Raw genomic sequence first — 14,241 nt, forward strand, 5'->3', positions numbered from 1 at the left:
AAGAATTTAATTTCTCAGTCTAGAGAAAAGTTTTGGTAATATCTAACTCAGTAATTCTCAGCCAGGGTGTCATGTCATGCTGGGGTGCCTTGAGATACTTTCAAGGTTGCCACAGAGTGGCACACAATGTTATTTCGGTTGGGTGTGCAGATACCTATAGATGATTCACAAGATAAACCCAGAGATTTCAAATAAAAATCCACAGTTGTGGACTTCTGAGTCCCTTGCAACAGAAAAACTCTTCTATTATTTTTCTGTAGGGAAAAAGAGTGAAAACAAAGAGTGGACATTTTCCAAGTGATGCCCCAAGTCTATCCAGAGGTGCTTTGAGTCTAAAAATGTTGAGAACCACTGATCTAGCCTGTTTCCTGTATCCTCCTTTCTCTCTTATTGCTTATTTTAAACTCACATGCTACACCCTGTGGTTCTTAGATCATAAATTCTTCAGGAGAGGAGCTGTGCAATACAATTTTACAGTTTGCAGCACAATCTGGCTCGGATCCAAACAGGAACTTTTAGGTGCTATTATAATACTAATAGATAAAAAGAGACAACAACATGTAGAATAGCAGCAAAGGAATGCTGAATGCAAAAATTGTCCCATTTTCTGTGATTACTACAACAGCTCCACTCTTGTAGGTCCACTTAATAGGGTATTAGACTACCTGGTTTAGCCTCAAAATTTGAGTGTTCCAGTCTATCACATCATCATCCAGTCTACATATAATTTTACTTTAAATTGTATGTGAATCTTGCTTTAAAAAGCACCTCACTAGATGGAAACTTTGCCTGCATAAATAAAACCATCTGGTTTGTTGTCTAACCATCTGTTTTTTTTCTGAAGATTATGGTCTCTTGAGCATTACTCATAGGCTCATATATGATCAACCTGCTACAAACAGTTTTGTCTTGTAGACGCTTTCCCACAACACTTTTGATTTTAATTGTGCTATCTGTTTTTAATCTTGTAAAAAAAATTGTCATCGTAAGTGTTGTAATATTCTGTGTGTCTGTATGTGTGTATTTCTGTAAAAAATTGATTTCTATTGGGGGCAGCTGAGGAAAAGAGTGAAAAAAAAAAAAGAGAGAGAACCACTGCAGTGCAGTGCTCTGAATTCGGGGCCTATTCAATGGTGACCTTGGACAATGTCAATTTAGGATGGAAATAAAACTATCCTACATGATACTAGCTATTATTGACTAACATAAAGACTGCTTGTCAGCTGGGGACTGAATTTTGGCCTCAGTCCAAAAGCTGCAGTTGATGAATGATGTAGCTACCAAATGTGCCAGCATTATACCAGATGGGGATTCCATCAGGCCAGGAGAATTCCAAAATAAGGAGATCTGGCTGCTTTTTGTCAGTATACGGGAGCCACATCAACGTACACAAATCTGTGCTTGCATGAATAAAGTTCATTATTAATGGAGGTGGTGATTGTTGTTGTTCCCAGCATTAAAGGCTGAAGAGTAACTATATTTCTGCTCTCCCTCTGTTTCATAAACACAACATTTTCCATTGGGAGTTCCAGCAGTGCCTTGCCAAGAGGGTTCATTCTCCTCCAGAGTTCAACCATTTGAGTTTCTGGAGAAATTGTCTCAGTTCTCTTGTAGGTAAAATGCTATATAACTGTTCACAAAACTTGATCCTTCTGTTTTATCGAGTCTTCTAACATAGAGCATGCAAAATGTTTCAGTCAAAACAACAAACACAGATTCAAAATCTGAAATATAAATTACTTAAGTAGAGACTAATGTAACTATTAGAACCTTCCTCTTCTTATTCTAAGCAAAGTTATGGATGTTTTAGCATAGAATGGCTTTGTGCACTAAACTCAATTTGGAAAATTGGATTTGTTCTGGACAAAACTGAAGGGAGAAGTACATACTCCAGGGATACCCAAAATAGGACTTCCTTTCCATGTATACAATTTCTGAAATATCTCTAAGTTAGGGAAGTGTTAATGGTAAATGTTAATGACTCATCAGAAGTTCGGAGGAAGCTAGGACCCAGGACAATGCCTTCCTCTCTGATAAGGAGAGTTGAGAAGGGCAGCTAGATCCCACTGGACCCTGCTGTGTTTAGTTGCTAAAAAAGGGGCCTACAAAGGGTAAGGCAAACCCCCAGGGGAAGCAGACTACTGAAGGAACTGAATTCTATTTCCTCAGCATCATAGGGAGTCAATTCAGGAGACTTTAGGAAATGCACGTGATTCTATTTACTGCTTGGTTTATTTGAAAAACTAAGAGGTACTGGGAGGGCTCCAAGTTTATTTTGTTGATCTTTAAAATTGTGTATGTACGTGTGCTCCTCCATGCGTGCGTACATATGGATGTATGCGCACTTGTGCAGGCATATACTGCAGAGGATCCTCTCTTGAGATGTGGTAAAGAACTTGGAATGGGAGTTGTCCCAGGGGGGCGGGGCGGGGCTCGCCCGCGGAGGCGGCGGAGCCCGAGCGGGACATCTGCCGCTTGTTTACGCCGGAAGCCGGCGCCCGTGCCGGTGGCCGGGAGCCGGCAATAAAATCAGCCGGCCGGGACGCACCCGGAGAGAGCCCGGAGGGCGGATTCCCTGCCGCGGAGACAGGGAGCCCAGAAGGGGAGACGGCAAGGGGACCTGCACCCGGCGGGAGCGCGGACGCCGGCGGGGAGGGGCTACTTACCCCATTGGGGGGTAGGGCAGCGGCGGCAGCCGGACCCCGAACCCAGAGCGGGGAGTGGCGGACCGGCCCGGACGACGAAGGTTCCAGCGACGGGGAGTACTGGGACTGCGACCCGACGGCGCCCGGAGTTTGCGGATCGGGAGTCGGCGCTGGGACCTGGGAGGACCCCGACGAGGCACCGTGAGCGCCTGGACCAACGCCGGACACCAGCGGGCCAGAACCGAAAGGGGGGACCCCAGAAGGACCCAGGTCGGAAGCGGGGGTGTCCGCCGGCTAGGTTTCTACCCCGGGCAGGGGACCCGGTGAGAAGCATCACCGGGGCACCCCAGGCGAGGGCCGGGGACTTGCCCACGGGAAATCCAAGGGGGTGTAAGGCCGGGGTGTTAAGGGGTGGCGGAGCCCCGCAACGTGACCGTCGGGGACCCCGGGCTACGGAGAATCAGGAGCCGTCCCACTGAACCTTACAACAAGTCGTGGCGGGCGAGAACCAGGGCGGGGACCTGATTATCTTACATCTGCTCCGGACCCAGGGGGATAGCACCACCCTTCCCCCCGGGACGCTGTTCCGAAGAGGGTGCTCCCTCCCCCTCCGCTAGCCCGACGGTCACAAGTGGTGCGTTGGCCGGGAATTCCATTCCCCATCTAGGGGGAATTGTGGGATGCAGGCAGCCGAGATGACGGCAACAGACCTGGTGGCCCAGACGCTCCAGGCTGTGACCCAGTTATTGGGGGCACAGCAAAGGATGATGGCTCAACAGGGCCCCCCGATCACCCGGATGCCGAAAATGACGGCGGAAGACGATCCGGAGGCCTTCCTGGAGGCGTTCGAGCGGCAAGCGATCATGCTCGGGCTGGATAAGGCCTACTGGGCGAGCCAGCTAGGGGCGCTAGTGGTGGGTAAGGCCCAAGAGGCCTATAGAGCCTTATCGCGAGAAGAGGCCCGGGACTATGAGGCTGTTAAAGCTGCCATTTTATACCGCCTCGAAATCAACCCGGAGCATTATCGGCGGCTGTTTCGGGCCCGGAAGGGACCAGAGGAGAGGCGGCCCCGGGTACTGTTGCAGCGCCTTAGGGATCTGTTTGGTAAGTGGGTCGGCCTGCCCACGTGTACGCTGGCCGCACTGGTGGATAAGATCGTGATGGAGCAATTTATCAATGACCTGGAAGAGCGGACGCAGAGGTGGGTCCGCCAACACTCTCCAGAGTCTTGCGAGGCCGCTGTAAAATTGGCCGAGTCCTTCATGGCGGCCGAGTGGCACTACCCGCGTGAGAGGCGGGGACCGGTACCCAGCAGGGAAACGGAGCGACGTAAACCAGGCCCCAGAACCCCAAATAGGGATGGGGTGTGTTTCCATTGTGGAGAGATGGGGCACTTCGCCCGGGAATGTCCAGGGCGGAACACGGATAGGCGGTGGCCCCAGGGATACCCCCATAGGTTGGGAGAAAACCCCCGAGATCAAACCCAGGGGGAGCCGATGGATTGTAGCTTCGGGACCGGGAAAGGTGAACCTCGGTGGGAGCGTCCCACGGTGAGAGCCCGCGTGGAGGGCCGCCCGCTCTCAGCCGTCCTGGATTCAGGGTGCGCCCAATCGTTGATTAAGGCAGAGCTCCTTCCACCCGGGCAGCGGTGGCAAGGGGAGCCCATAAGGGTGGCGTGTCTCCATGGGGAGACACAGGCCCTCCATAGAGCCCGGGTGTGGGTGCACGTCATGGAATTCCGGGACGAGATATTAGTCGGGGTCGCCCCCAAACTGGCATGTGATATGCTGCTGGGTAGGGATTGGGCCCCTCTTTATGACGTGTTAGAGAGGGTTCGGGACCTAGAGATGGCCCGGCGGGCTCAGTGGGTCCGGGACGAGTGGTTTGGCGAGGCCGAGGGAGAAGAACCCCTCGTGGATTGGCAGGACATCGCGAGTGGACCACAGTTCCGACAAGGACAAGAGGAGGATCTTGAGCTGCACGAGCTGTGGACAAAGGCCCGAGAGGGGCGACGCCAACCGGAGACGGAGGCGGATGGGGGCAGCGAGTTCCAGGTGAGGCACAATCTCTTGTATCACATCCCGCACGGGGAGGTTGGTACCGGGGCGGGGGGACAGCTGGTGGTGCCCAGCCGTTTCCGGCAGGTGGTATGGCAACTGGCCCATGCGAACCCCATGGGGGGACACTTGGGCAGGGACCGGACCCTTGGGAAGATATCCCGATGGTTCTTTTGGCCCCGGATGAGGGAAGACGTGGCCCGGCGGTGTGCCGCATGCCCGGTGTGCCAGAGGGCTAGGGAGGACCGGCCCCTACGGGCCCCTTTAAGACCCTTGCCCGTTGTGGACGTGCCTTTCTCGCGCGTTGCTATGGATGTGGTGGGCCCGTTGCCCCGCAGCAGCAGTGGCCACCGGTTCATCTTGGTGTTTGTGGACTACGCCACTCGATACCCAGACGCAGTCCCGCTGCGGTCGGTAACGGCGCCGCGAATTGCGGAGGAGTTGGTACGCTGGATCTCCCGAGTAGGGGTGCCCCACGAGATCCTTACGGACCAAGGGCGGAACTTCATGTCGGGTGTCTTACGAGGGGTATGCCAAACCCTGCGAATCAAACAGCTCCGAACTTCAGTGTACCACCCACAGACCAACGGGTTGGTAGAACGATTCAATGGTACCCTGAAAAGGGTGCTCCGGCGATGCGTTCAGGGCGACCCACAGCGTTGGGACCTGATGCTGCCGCTAGCCTTATTTGTGCTGCGAGATGCCCCATCCGAATCCCTGGGCTATTCCCCTTTCGAATTAGTGCTGGGCCATCGCCCACGAGGCCTACTACAGATTCTTAGGGAGGAGTGGGAACAGGGACCCGCAGCTATCGGCAGCCCGTCCAGGTATCAAAGAGAGTTCCAGCAACGAGTCCGAAGGACTCGCGAGTTGGCAGCGGACAACCTACGGTACGCTCAGCAACGGCAGAAGGAGAGGTATGACTCGCGCTCCAAGGTACGGGAATTCCAGCCAGGGCAAAAGGTGTTACTACCCACTTCAACCAGTAAACTGTTAACCCAGTGGCAGGGACCGTTTGAGATCACGCGACGGGCGGGGCCTGTCGATTATGAGGTATATCGCCCGGGGCATCGGAACACCCGGCAAATCTATCATGTCAACCTCCTGCGGGAGTGGCACCAGCCGGAGGGCTGGGCCGCCTTTGGAGAGAGGGAGCAACAAAACGTAAGGAGCCCGGAAGCAGCGGGAGGAGGAAAGGCCCCGGCAACCCTGGGGGAGATTAAAATAGGAATGGAGCTATCAGGGCCCCAGAAAGAGGAAGTAAGGAACCTCATAAGGGAATTCCAAGGGACCTTCTCTGAAGAACCAGGGTGGGCTAGAGCAGCGTATCATTCCATCCCAACCCCACCCGGCGTCGTGGTACGGGATCGTTGGCGGCCTATACCACATCACCTGACCAAGGAAGTACGCGAGGAAGTAAAGAAGATGCGGGCACTGGGGGTGATTAGGCCGTCAAGAAGCCCGTGGCGGAGCGCCCTGGTTCCTGTACGCAAACCCGACAGGAGTCTGCGGCTATGCGTCGACTTCCGGCGATTAAACGAGGTGGCGACCTTCGACGCTTTCCCGATGCCTAGCGTAACAGAACTGATAGAACGCATCGGCGCCGCCAAATTCATAACCACCCTGGACCTCGCGAAGGGGTATTGGCAAATACCGGTGCGACCGGAGGACTGCCAAAAGATGGCCTTCGGAACCCCCTGGGGCCTATACGAGTTCGTCAGAATGCCGTTTGGCCTCCATGGGGCCGCCGCTACGTTCCAACGCCTCATGAATCGGCTGCTGGCGCCGCATGCAAAGTACGCTGCGGCTTACCTTGACGATATCGTTATATTCACGCGCTCCTGGGGCCGACATGTGTGGGCCCTCAGGGAGATACTCCAGGAGCTACGACAAGCCGGCCTAACGGCGAACCCCCGCAAATGCGCGGTGGCACAAAGATACACGAAATACCTAGGGTTTCGAGTGGGTCAGGGGACTATACGGCCGTTAGAAGACAAGGTGCGGGCCATTCGGGCCTTCCAACCCCCGCAAACGCTTAAGCAACTCCGTTCCTTCTTGGGGCTGGTAAATTACTATCGGAGATTTGTGCCCCGATTCTCCGAAGTAGCGGCCCCATTGTTCGAAGCTTTGAAAAGCAAACCCGGGAAAGGACTCGAATGGACCAGACCAAGGCTACAGAGTTTTCAGGCCTTAAAGAAGGCCTTATGCGAGGAAGTGGTGATACGTACCCCTAACTTTATGAACCCTTTTACTTTGCAGACCGACGCCTCCGAGGTTGCTATAGGAGCCGTCTTAACACAACAGGACGCTGGGGTGGATCGACCGGTGGCCTATGCCAGCCGGAAACTGCTCCCGGCCGAGACCAGGTACTCAACAATAGAGCGAGAGTGTCTGGCAATCCGGTGGGCGGTGGAACACTTTAGGTATTATTTATTGGGGCGAAAGTTTACATTGATCACCGACCATGCTCCCCTTAGATGGCTTAGCTCTACTAAGACCGATAACACGCGAATTATGCGATGGGCACTAGCCCTCCAACCCTTTAAATTCCAAATTAAGTACCGCCCGGGGAAGGATAATATAACAGCCGACTTCCTCTCCAGATGCCCCGAACCGACGACCTCCAGTGGGGGACCTGGAACGCGAGGCGAACATTCACAGAGAATCAAACCCGAGGCGGAGAGATCCCTCAAACCGCCACAAGGCAACTGGCGGGGGGGGTTATGTCCCAAGGGGGCGGGGCGGGGCTCGCCCGCGGAGGCGGCGGAGCCCGAGCGGGACATCTGCCGCTTGTTTACGCCGGAAGCCGGCGCCCGTGCCGGTGGCCGGGAGCCGGCAATAAAATCAGCCGGCCGGGACGCACCCGGAGAGAGCCCGGAGGGCGGATTCCCTGCCGCGGAGACAGGGAGCCCAGAAGGGGAGACGGCAAGGGGACCTGCACCCGGCGGGAGCGCGGATGCCGGTGGGGAGGGGCTACTTACCCCATTGGGGGGTAGGGCAGCGGCGGCAGCCGGACCCCGAACCCAGAGCGGGGAGTGGCGGACCGGCCCGGACGACGAAGGTTCCAGCGACGGGGAGTACTGGGACTGCGACCCGACGGCGCCCGGAGTTTGCGGATCGGGAGTCGGCGCTGGGACCTGGGAGGACCCCGACGAGGCACCGTGAGTGCCTGGACCAACGCCGGACACCAGCGGGCCAGAACCGAAAGGGGGGACCCCAGAAGGACCCAGGTCGGAAGCGGGGGTGTCCGCCGGCTAGGTTTCTACCCCGGGCAGGGGACCCGGTGAGAAGCATCACCGGGGCACCCCAGGCGAGGGCCGGGGACTTGCCCACGGGAAATCCAAGGGGGTGTAAGGCCGGGGTGTTAAGGGGTGGCGGAGCCCCGCAACGTGACCGTCGGGGACCCCGGGCTACGGAGAATCAGGAGCCGTCCCACTGAACCTTACAACAAGTCGTGGCGGGCGAGAACCAGGGCGGGGACCTGATTATCTTACATCTGCTCCGGACCCAGGGGGATAGCACCACCCTTCCCCCCGGGACGCTGTTCCGAAGAGGGTGCTCCCTCCCCCTCCGCTAGCCCGACGGTCACAGGAGTCTAATCACAGACTTGTTCTACTTTCCCATAAGCCAAATTTCACTGTAGTCTTATATGCTATAGTAGTTGGCGACTTTTTCAGAACACCGGCTAGAATGACCCACCAGCTTGGGTTAGAGGTGGGTGAGTTCTAGGACCCGTCCACTGCTGCTGCTGTTTCTCCACCCCATGGCATGGGAAAAGACCCTGTCCCGGCAGTTTCTCCCTGCTGTGGCATGGGAGGAGTCCCTGACACTGAACACTGCTAAAGCTCCATGTCCACAGGCCAGATCCAATGGCTCTGGAGGCTGGATCTGGTGCACAGGTTACAGGTTGCCAACCCTTGTTATAATGATATGGGATGCAAGTTCTTTCCATACTATAACATGTAGGATCATATCCAATTTTGAGATAAGAGGCTGACCCTTAGATTACTGCTGCTATGGGGATGGATACACAAATAAGACACCCTTATATTTCATGGTGATTGGATGTTTTAAAAGCCTTATTCAGGCATGTCCCGGGGAACCAGGACGGGACTTACCCATGGCGGCGGTGGAGCCCGAGCAGAACGTCTGCCGCTTGTTTACACCGACGTGACCGGAAGTCAGCGTTGGTGCCGGCAAACGGACGCCGGCGATAAAAGCGGCCGCGGAGAAAGGACGGCCGGGGGGAACGAGCTGGGGGCCTTGCACCAGCCGAGGCAGAAGACCTCAGAGGGGAATGGGCCACAGAACCCTCAGTAGGAGGGACAGGAAGCCCCCGAGCATGACAAGCCGCCAACCGCTCAGCTCGAGGAGCAAAGAACTCCGGAGACAAGCAAACAGCTAACTCCCCAGAGGAAAGGACAGGGAACCTCAGCGGGGAGCCACAGCTTACCCAGACAGAGGGGAGGATACCAGCTACGGCCAGCTGCAGGACCACGAGTGAGGAGCAGCAGACGAGCTTCGAGGACAAGGAATCCACCGGCGGGGAATTTTGGGTCTGTGAACACGAGACGCGCGGGACTTGCAGGTCCAGGGTTGGGGCGCCGGTGCGGGAACACGACACTTCCAGAGAGGGTTCGGACCCGGAAGAGCGCTGAGGAGGTGCAGTCGGGCGGAGGTAGCCACCAGCCGGCTGCGGCCATAGACTAAGATAGGAGTTGCTCAGAGGGGACCTAGGAAGGTCCGGGTAAGAGGCCCAGCCAGTAGGGCTGTGGAGGCCTAGCTTTCAGTTCTTTTCAGGTTTGTTTTCCCATTAAAAGGATACCCCAGCTGAGGGGTATAGTTGGGGAGTTCGGGTCGGGGACCGCGTAGTGAAACCCTGCCTTGGCCGTGACCCAGTCCTGGGTCAACCAGGATACGAGGAACCCGAAGACAAGGTGAGGCAGTCGGCCTATCTGTAGGAAGCCAGGTCCCACATTGGAGGGGAGCACTAGAGGAGGTGTAAGGCCGGGGTGCAGGGATGGTGGAGCCCCTCAACGTGACCGCTGAGGGATCCCGGGCTGCAGAGTGCCCAGGAACCATCCTAACTGAACCTAAACAAGTCGTGGCGGGCGAGAACTAGGGCAGGGAATGGACGTCATAACACCTACTCCAAACCGGTAGCATTCCAGGGTGACCAGCAACGGTCCTCCTTCCACAGGCGACTACCCACGGGGAGGATCCCCCTCCCCCAGGCCGGTGGTCACAAGGCAAAACTCCAACTGAAGTCAGGATGAACTGGGATTTTTTCCCCATATAGGAGTGGTAGGGATGGGTCCTAAATTATCTACTAAATTTCTATGTATTAAAATAAAAACGTTTTTAGCATAGGCTTTTTTACTTATCACCTTGTCACATTCTGCAATAAAAATTAGCTATGTGATTTCCAAAATTTGTGATCAAACTATTTGTAGCCTGTGAGTGGGTGCCAGAATTCACACCAGTCAGGATAATCTTTTCCTTATGTTCAACAATTAATGTAGATTTCTTGGAGAAGACCAATTTATTCACAAAAAATACCTCATATCCTAATAAATATCTTTTCTCAGAGAATAATAAACCTAATTTTATTTTTGTAATCCCAGTTGTTTTGAAAGTAATGTTTCCAAGAGCTAGGAAGATGTGTTTTCTGGCATGCATCATTTTTCCATTGGTTGTAGCATTCTTGCATTAATTGAGTTTAGAAGACTCTTCAGCTGCTAAATGAATAGAACATGATCATCAGATATAATATGATCCATTATCTAGTTACAGATTGTATCATCAAAGGAACTGTAGGGTTAGCACTATGCACTTGTATATATATGGATTCTGACTCTTAAGGTTTGAGAGATTTACCATACCAAATAAGGCCAGTGGTAGATTAAGTTAGGTACCTTTCCCCTGGCAGTGAACAATATTTGATGATTCAAAAAAATGAACCCTACTAACTTTCAAATTGTTTAGTGCTATAGGAGAGGAAAACTTCCTGAGCCTTGAAATAATGATTTTATGTGGTAAAGGAAAAGAAATCTCCACTTTTATCTTTTCAAGTATGACAGCAATCTGCAACATTTTCTGGTGGTGGGCTTGGGTTGAAGTTAGGTCAGCACTAGAACCTGGCCACCATCTCTGCCTCTCCCTGCCACCCAGGCATGTGCGACAGGTAGGCGGGGCACGTGCCCCTCCTGACAATGCCATCCCCACCGCCAACTGCGCTGGTGGCTTCTGTGGGTGCTCACCAGCCCCATCCCCACCACTGCTGCCAGCTTCTGCGGGTGCCCCCCCAGGCTCAGGGGGCACTAGTCACCCATGCTCCTAGGCATCCAGCTGTGGCAGAGCATGGGTGAAACTTGCTGCTATCTGACCACAGTGCAGATGAAGCCTGTACCAATGAAGTTCTGTGGGCTGGTCCAAATGATGGGGTAGCAGGGCACTAAGACGTGCCTGCTCCTTAAGGCTGAAGAAGCATGGCCAGGGAGCTCTGCAGGCCAAACAGAGCTCCCAGATGCAGGCTGCCAGGGTAAACAGCATAAGGGAGTAATTGGTCACACATGCCAACATCACCTGATCAGCAGGAGGCAGGGTTCTGAGATATGTGAGCCCAGGCTGTAGCTAGCAGACACACTCTCTCTCTGGCAGATGACAGGGGAGGAGATCCTGCCTGCTGAAGCTACTTGAGACCTGGTGTTGCCTGCGTAGCTCTCCCAGTACTGCCTGCTCTGCTATCTAGGTGCTACATGACTACAGTGAGTCTCCCAGGTACCTAGAATAGGGGCATGTTACTCTGAGTGGAAGTCTGTCCCCATAAAGAGGCATAGCACTGTTGTTATTCTAGTATTAAAGTTATAGCCTAGGGACTTGTGTCTGTGTTCATGGTTACTTCGGAAGATTGGGATGAGGCTAGAAGGAGAGGTTTGGAGGCCTCATTAGTGCCTGGAGGGAGAGGGCATATGATTTGGTAGAGCCCAATGTCAGGCTCAGCAAGACCATAGTGCCAGAGGGGTACAGCCACAGGGGCTCAGCAAGACCATAGTGCTAGAGGGGTGCAGGTACAGCATTGGGGCTAGTCCGTAGCACCAGAGGGGTGCAGCCAGAGGGGTACAGCATACATAGTACCAGAGAGATGCAGCTAAAGGGGTGCAGAACCAGGTGCCCAAGAGAGAGGCACCGAGCCAAGCATCTGAGAGAAAGGAACAGAAAGCCAGGCATCAGAGAACTTGGTGTGTTGCAGAGCACGCAGGTGTCCTGCTCCTTTGAGCAGGAACAGCTAGGGAGAGAGCTCTAGCAGTGAGTGGGGAGCCCAGCTGCTAGTTACCAGGGCAGCCAGAGTAGTAATAAAGAGGCACAGGTGCTGGTTGCTAGAGCAACTGCTGTGGGTCAGCTGACCAGAAGGAGGCAGGGCCTGGCTCCCATTTAAACCCAGACTGGAGGCAGGCAGGTGGGAGTTCTGCTTGAGTGAGGAAAGGGATGGGACCTGAATGACTGAACAAGGTGATATTGTTGAGCTGGAGTGGCAAATGTTGTTCTAGCCAGATGGCTTAGATTTATGATATAGCCTAGGGGCTTGAGTTTTCTGTTTGTGGTTTACAAACTGGTGGTTTGGGTGATGCTATTAGGGGTTGGAGGAGGCCTCATAGGGGATCCATGGTAGTGTGGAGACCCTGGTGCCAGAAAGGGCGCAGCATTTGGGGTGCACTGACCCCAGCCCCAGAGAAGGGGCATGAAGAGTTAAAGGCTAGGTAAGGCTGAAGCTGCCTGAGCGCTGTGGGGGTTTGAGACCCCAAGGAGGAGAGTTGGGGCCAGGCATGGCTGTGGCCACCTGAGCCCCAAGGCGTGGAAAGTGAGAAACCCCAGAGCAAAGGGGGAAGTGGGAGAATGGGGCCAGGCATGGCTATGGCCACCTGAGCCCACCTGAGTGAGAAGCCCTAGAGCAAAGGGGGCTGCAGAAAGCCAGAGTGCCTGTAGGGGTGTGGTTGCGAGACAAGGGGGCTGCAGAAAGCCAGAGTGCCTGTAGGGGTGTGGTTGCGAGACAAGGGGGCTGCAGAAAGCCAGAGTGCCTGTAGGGGCATGGTTGTGAGACAAGGGGGCTGCAGAGGGCGCCAAGAGAGACTAGGGCTGTGGCGAAGACCTAACAATGTCTGGTACATCTGCAAGGCTTGGGGTGTGGTACAGGGGTGGTTGGAGCCACGCATAGCCCATAAGGCTGGGTTGCCTGGAACCCCAATATCAGAACAGGTCTCAGGGTAGCAGGAAGAACCGTGACCAAGAGGATGAAAGGCAGCCTCCCTTTAATATTTATAAGATCAAGACATGGCAGGCAAGAATGAGGGTGCTTTGAGACAAACTTGGCACAGTAGGGGGCGCTAGGGGAGATCATGGCCGCCCCTAGGACCACACTCCGTGACATGGTGCCTGTGTGTTGCAGAGATGGGAGCCAGGGAGTTCAGTGCCAAGGGCATATAGACTTCATGACAGGAGTAACACCTGTGAGGCATGGGACATGTGTAGGGAAGGTCAGAGCATGCATGCACCATCGAATATAGTTGGGAACATGAAGGGCAGCTTCCAACTAATGAATAACTTTATTTACTAACAAGTCATGGAAGGAGAGATAGGACTACCAGACTGTCCAAGACAGGTGGGTAGGTTGATGCAGATGTCAGCCTCAGGACAGCCCCCTATCGCAGATAAGTTATAGGTTGCTGGCCGCTAAAGTTACAAATTCTTTTATTTAAGCCATTTAAAATTACTGATTAAGCCATAAGTATCCAAATATACAAGACAATATACAAGTTAAAGCTGCTGAAACATTTAAAAAATAAACCTGGATAGTTAGGTTCTCCTTGAACTGGTTCAGTGTTATATGTAGACACCAAGCTTTCTGTGACTAGTATCTAGTTAATCCTCTAGTCATCCCATACTGCACCACTCCTCACCCCTCTCTCCCTGCATCCTAAGCCTTACATTGCAACTGGCTACCCTAATGTTCAGCTGGAACTCTACTGCTCCAACCTAGATTGCCTGTACTTGGGGAGGAGTAAGCAAGAGCAAGAGGTCAAGTGGGTAGAGGGGGTACTCCTGCTTCTGGGGTCTTGGGGTGCTGCTCTGAGGGTCTGCCCAATGTCTCGGCAGCTTTTAAACATCATTTCCCCCCAAGCTAGTTGTCAGTTTCATTCCACTGGTCGCAATTGACTGAGCCTCTGGGCATTCTAGGCTGATTTGGTGAGGGGAGTGGCTAGATGAGTAGAGGGGGTACCCCTGTTTCTGCATTCTTAGGTGGCACTGTCCAAGGCTACCGCAACTTTTAAAGATCTCTTTCTCCTGAGCCACTGTTCATTTAATTCCATTTCTGGAAACTGATGTGGAGATCTTGGGCAGCCCCCAGAACACCCAACACCTAAGGAATCAAAAGTAGAGGTACCCCTTATTCCCATCTAGCTACCCCACTATCCCAAGTCAACCTAAGATGCCCCAGAGCTAGCTCATTTGCCACAAATGGAATGAAATTGATAAGCAGC

This window comes from Crocodylus siamensis, chromosome 4 (assembly GCF_052110815.1).
Source record: "Crocodylus siamensis isolate JL-2025a chromosome 4, ASM5211081v1, whole genome shotgun sequence".
Classification (NCBI taxonomy): Eukaryota; Metazoa; Chordata; order Crocodylia; family Crocodylidae; genus Crocodylus; species Crocodylus siamensis.